The following is a 7082-nucleotide window of genomic DNA, read 5'->3' on the forward strand; positions in this document are numbered from 1 at the left end:
GTCTTAACACATTGTTAGCGTTTAATTTGTTGAAAGTGTTGTATACATATTTTCAAAATGCTGACGTTTTAACATGTTAACATTTCGTCCTTGTTTAGTCAACTGCTAGCATAATTGGAACTGTAACTGTCAACATGTTTCAACACATTGCTAGCAGAACTGTAGCTACCAACATGTTTTAAAACATTGCTAGCATCTTATGTGTTTCTAGCATTTTCAATATATTTTAGATGTTGACGATATAGCCAATTGTTAACATTTCTTCTTTTTGGCAATCACTACCACAATTGGAACTGTAGTGCTATCAACATAAAAAGGAATACTGTAGCTACCAACATGTTATAAAAACAATGCTAGCATCTTATGTATTGCTAGCATTTTTTTGTATATTTTTAGATGTTGACGATTTAGCCAATTGTTACCATTTATTCTTTTTTGCCAATTACTAACATAATTGGAACTGCTGACATGTTTTAAAACATTGTTAGCATAACTGGAGCTGTTGACATGTCTAAACACATTGTTAGCATTTTATTTGTTGTTAGTATTTTATACATAATTATAAATTGTTGACATTTAAACATGTTAAGATTTCTTCTGTGTTTAGACAACTGCTAGGATAATTGGAACTGTAGCTGTCAACATGTTTTAACACATTGCTAGCAAAACTGTAGCTACCAACATGTTTTAAAACATTGCTAGCATCCTATGTTTTGCTAGCATTTTCAATATATTTTTAGTTGTTGACGATTTAGCCAATTGTTAACATTTATCCTTTTTTGCCAATTACTAACATAATTGGAACTGTCGGCATGTTTTAAAAGCATTTTATGTGTCGGTAGCATTTTTATCTATTTATTTTTTGTTGTTGCTGACATGGTTAAGGAAGTTAACATTTCTTTCTTGTTTTGGTAATTTCTAGCTTAATTAGAACTGCAGCTCTCAACATAACACACTGCTAGCATTCTATGTGTTATTACTAATTTTACCAACTTTTTACACGCTGACATGTTTTAGCAATTTGTTAATGTTTCTCCCTTGTTTTAGCAAGTGCTAGCATAATTGGAACTATATCTGTCCACACATTTTAACACGTCTGCTAACATTAAGTGTTGTTAGCATTTTTTTATGCAAAGTTTTAGTTGTTAATATGTTTTAGCATATTGCTAGCATAACTGTACCTTTTAACATGTTTTAAGACATTGCTAGCATCTTATGCGACGCTAGCATTTTTCATATGTTTTTTAGTTCTTGACATGATTTAGAAAACATTTCTTTCTTGTTTTGGTAATTGCTAGCTTCACTGGAACAGCTCTTGACACACTGCTAGCATTCTATGTGTTTATTTTACCAACTTTTTAGTTGTTGACATGTTTCAGCAAATTGTTAGTGTTCTGCCTTGTTTTAGCAATTGCTAGCAAAATTTAAACTAACACGTTTTAACATCTGCTAACATTTTAAGTGTTTCTAGCATATGTTTTAGCATAGTACATTATTGCATAATTGGAACTGTAGCTGTAATAATGGTTTATAACATTGCTAGCATAACTGTAGCTTTCAACAGGTTTTTTTTAGACATTGCTAGCATCTTATGTGTTGCTAGAGTATTCCTTTATGTAGCATTTTAAATTAGTTTTTTAGTTGATGACATGGTTTAGGAAATTGTTAACATTTCTTTCTCGTTTTGGTAATTGCTAGGTTAATTGGTGCTGCAGCTCTGATCTTGTTTTGACAATTTCATAATTGGAACTGTAGCTGCCAACATGTTTTATCACATTGCTAGCTTAACTGTAGCTTTCGACATGTTTTAGCACATACAAATCAGCAGTGTTTAAGGACGCACTCAAAAGTGCTTAAATGTTAGCAGGAAATTATCATTACAAGTCATCATGACAAGTCTAATATAGTGAAAGAATCAGTTCATTAACTTGAGTTTGATAAACGGCATCTAAAACGTGTGTTTGGGAAAGACAACATTAGCTAACTAGTGCCATTTCCATTAGCTGAAAATTAGGTCCGATATCCTTTTTTATTTTCAAAATCCATTCAAAACGGACCTTCAGGTCACTCGAAAAAGGGTGAAATTATTAATGTGTCACTTTTTCTTTGCTGATAAGATATACAGCCAAGTACGCACCCTTTCTGTGTGACTCCAGGTGATACTTCCGGGTTTCTTCTGCCTCGCTTTCACTTTTAAAATAGTGGCTGCGTGAAATCAGTCCCTTGCTAGCAAAAATGAAACTGTAGCTATTAACAGGTTTTAAAACATTGCTAACATTTTGTGTTACTAGCATTTATATATATATATATATATATATATATATATATATATATATATATATATATATATATATATATATATATATATATATATATATATATATATATATATATATATTAGCAATTGTTACAGGAAATATCGCAAAATTCCAAAAACTACATTTAGCTTATATGCAAATCAGATTAAATTTATTTCCATATGCTACTAATGTAAACATCAGCTATTAAATATTGAATATTTAATACTTTTAATCTTTTATCTACTGTAAATACACTGTGTTCCGATTGCATGGGAAAGCTTGTGACCTTGAGCCTTGACAATCCCTTAGTGCTGATTTTATTATGTTGAAGAGAGGAGGAATTTTCAGTGAAAGGATTTCGGTAATATTTTGTACCCATCAATGTGTTTAATCATATTACCTCTCCATTCACAAATCCTCCAGTTGATTACAGTAGTGAAAGCTGGATGTTTTTAACAGATAGTGGGATGAGTGTCAATGCTGTAACAGGCAGACAGATGAGTGACAGCAGCTGGCAAAAAGAGCGGAGGCAACAACAGCCCAGACACACATTCATGGGTGACGCGCATATGCACAAACTACTAAACACACACACACACACACACACACACACACACACACACACACACACACACACACACACACACACACACACACACACACACACACACGTGCACACGCGCACACACATATACAGCGGGCTAAAGCTTTTCAAGAATGAAGGAGCAAAGAAATGGTTTCATTTTGGTAGTGTGAACTGTAGCTAAAAAAGGGGGTGGGGGGGGGCTTTAAATAACTGCAAAATATTTAAAAAAATAAGTAAATAATAATAATAGTAATAATACAAATTAAAGTATTTGATTTGTAAAAAACTCCAGAATAATATAATATAATATAATATAATATAATATAATATAATATAATATAATATAATATAATATAATATAATATAATATAATATAATATAATATAATATATGTGCCTTATGTCCACCTCTGCAAACACATGCAAACATTAGCTCAACGTCTCAACTCAAACACAAATACACACACTCGGCAGATGGAAAGAGGGCCTGGTCTACACACCTCACCCTTGACTCCTCTTTTTGGAGCGTCTCAGGACACCCTGGTCAGTGAGACAGACAGAGAGCGGCGTCTTTCTGGACCAGGACACAGTAACTCTGAGCCAAAGCCTGTCATGAAGATGGCAGCATGGCACTGTTTTTCTATTGTAACCAAACCCCCCACCTGCCATTGCGGGACGGGGCAACAACCCAACACTCCTCTGAAATAAACCTTGTCACCCTAAACACACACAGACAAAACAAAAACAGAAAAAAAAGCATATCATGACAACAACAAACGGCTATGCTAACAACAACAATGAATGACCTGTGATGCTACAAAATTTCAGGCCCAAATCTCACTAGAATGTAACTTCTACTTCATTACTGGTGCCTCAGCAATGAATATATCCCGAATTGCGACTCTGGTTGTAACGTATACCTCAAACAAAACAGCGTGAGGATTGCGTGTTAGCGGGAGATTCAGAGCTAGGGAGTTCCATGCTAGCAATTTTACGCAGTTTAGCGGTTTAGTGTTTATGTCACTAATGTGAGGGAATAATTTGTGACCCAAATACCACAATTTCCTCAAACAGAGATTAGCAAAACGGCCCTTACCATAAGAACGGCATCAAAGGAATTCCAAAGCTCTGGCCAGAGTCGCTAATGACAGAAGTATTAGGTGCTAATTCTTGTCACTCTTTCCTGGGATATTTTCCACACAATAATGAAGCCAGAAGATGATTAAGAAAAAAAATATTCCTAATAAGAACATCTCAGTACGAACATAAGAAAAATGATCAGAAATTAAGGAATTGTGACTTGTAATTATAGTTGTACATAAACATTTAGCTGTATTAACATTTAGCGTAATTTAATTGTTGACAGTTGCATGACTTGAAATATGCCTTTAAAGTCAGCACTAAATCAAAATGCACTCTACTTATTTTTACACTACCTGACAAAGGTCTTGTCATCGATCCCAGTTGTAAGAGCAACAATTAATAACTTGACTTCTAGTTGATCATTTGGAAAAGTGACAAAAGGTCGAACCCAAGATTTTTACAGAAGTCAGTCAAGTTTGGTGAAGGAAAATCATGGTTTGGGGTTACATTCAGTATGGAGGTGTGCGAGAGATCTGCAGAGTTGGATGGCAACATCAACAGCCTGAGGTATCAAGACATTTGTGCTGCCCATTACATTACAAACCACAAGAGAGGGCTAATTCTTTAGCAGGATAGCGCTCCTTCTCATACTTCAGCCTCCACATCAAAGTTGGAGAAAGCAAAGAAGGTCAAGGTGCTCCAGGATTGGCCAGCCCAGTCACCAGACATGAACTTTATTGAGCATGTCAGGGATAAGATGAAGGAGGGTGCATTGAAAATGAATCCAAAGAATCTTGATGAACTCTGGGAGTCCTGCAAGAATGCTTTCTCTGCCATTCCAGATGAACTTATTAATAAGTTAGTCAGTTAGTCATTGCAGACATGTATGAATGCAGTCATCCAAGATCATGGAACACATGCACAATATTATTTCTTTTTCCACTGCACCATGACTTCAAATTCTGTACTTTTTTCTAAGCAAAGTCAGACCTTAGTGTCCTAATTAAAAATCAAGGCATTATCATATTTTATTTTGGTCCAAAAATCTTAATCTAGAGACCTTTGCCTTTCATATAAGTCACTTTTGATACCAAATGATCAACTAGAAGTCCAGGTATTATTTGTTGTTTCTAAAACTTGGATAGGCGACAAGACTTAGGTAGTGTTTATGTATGTAGTAGTGGTTGCTTTAATTGATGTATCTGTGTACTTCATTATTTATTTGAACACTGCATTTTAATGTATTACTAATACATTTGCCTCCATAATCTTTTATGAAATTTATTATAATACTTTAGACTTTAATACTGTGCGGTGTCTTAAAAACCAAGAAAAGTCTAGATTTAGGTTTAATGAGCATGTTGTAGCTTAAGAAATTGAACAATTGCTTTATTGTAGTAAAATTACAGACAAAGTAATTTTTTGTCATAATATTTACCATTTGTAAAACTACAAATAACATGATTAAACTATGGTAAAGGCTGATTTATACTTCTGCACTGTCCTTGTGCGTAGTTGTGCATTTATTCTTCTGCATGCTGTTTGTGTTGCACTGCAATAACACTTCAGAAACGCTAGCGGGATAGTAAGTTTTGATGTTCCTCTGTGTCGAGTTTCTTCGCGGGTTTTTTGTTTTTCTGAACACTACAAGTAGCTAAATCTCACTCATTTAGAGGCAGAACCCGGCGAACGTGCTACAACTTTAATCATAAGGCAAACACAAAACTAAAATTTCTACCTGGAGCTCCTTCACATACTGTTTGTTATGGAATGCAAAAACCTTAAAGCTCAATATTTCAAAATCCTTCAGAACGCAGATAGAACCTTATAATTCCAAGGTGACAACTTGTAAACAATCGCACCTTTACGGGACTCGACACTTGTAAACACTCGCTCTATTGGGCTCGACGTGTAGTTACATTTTTTGAGAGGTGCATTTTCAATGTCGGTGTCAGCCAAGGTAAGGACTATGCGACCGCGTGAAGGCTGCACCAGACCATATGCGTGCGCTTAACGCAGAAGTATAAATCAGCCTTAAGAGTAGCAAAACCATGCTTAGTTTGTGGTTACCATGGTAATATATATTTATATTTAGGTTTTATAGTAAATCAATAAGTAAAATGTGGTGCTGAGATGGATATATTAATACATTTTTTTGTAATCAACAAATAATGTTAAAAATGTGAAAATATTTTTATAAAATGTGATAATAATTTTCCCAAGAATACTGGGCAGTAACATACAAGCATCCCAAGCTCTTAAAAATGGTAGTTCTGGTATTTCTGCAATAATAATCATAACGTTTATTCTTGCACGTTTACATCTGTATCTAGAGTTGTATCTAAATAAAGTTTGAAATCGTTACTTTTAAATGAACTAACTATACACGTAATCTGTATGAAACAATCTCTAGGTACAGTCCATCCTGTTAAACGCACATCACATGACAGCAATTACTCCAACGGCCACAAACTTGTAAACAAAGAGTCGCTGTCACTTCTGGAAGAGATTCGCAATTAAGATCAAGTTGTGAATTACTTCTGAAAACCAGTGCGATCTGACAAAGTATTATTCAGAGGATGAGAATGTGTAACACAATCATAAATGTGGTTGGTGTCATGATCTCGTTCCTTTTTAGTGCACATGCACATTAGCTTGGGCAACCTGAAAAAACATTTAGAAACGAAACTTATGAGATGGTTGTTCAATTTGATTGGTGATTCAAATATGTAATGTAATCGTAAGCTTGGCAAACAGTTTTGGAGAATTTGATGTTTCCCCATTCAGACAGAGCATATACTGCCCGAGAGGTGTTTCAAAGATGGCCGCCAATTGAAATGACTTGCCTTTGAAACAAGGCAGTATATTCTAAATTTCTAGAGTTTTTGTTCTGGCTTTCATGGTCCAGCATCCCATTTGTTGTCACAGTTACGGATTTCCCTCGTTGATTGTTTTCACTTGTTTATCATTTAGTTGCCTTTGTTTTCTGTCACCTTTGCATTACTTGTGGTTTGTGTTTCTCTTGTTGATTCTACAACACTCTCTTGCGTGTTTAGTTGTATTTAATAAAGACTTTAGAGTTTAAAATGCTCCTTTCACTTTTTTGTGCATGCT

Source organism: Danio aesculapii, chromosome 25 (genome assembly GCF_903798145.1).
Source record: "Danio aesculapii chromosome 25, fDanAes4.1, whole genome shotgun sequence".
NCBI lineage: Eukaryota > Metazoa > Chordata > Actinopteri > Cypriniformes > Danionidae > Danio > Danio aesculapii.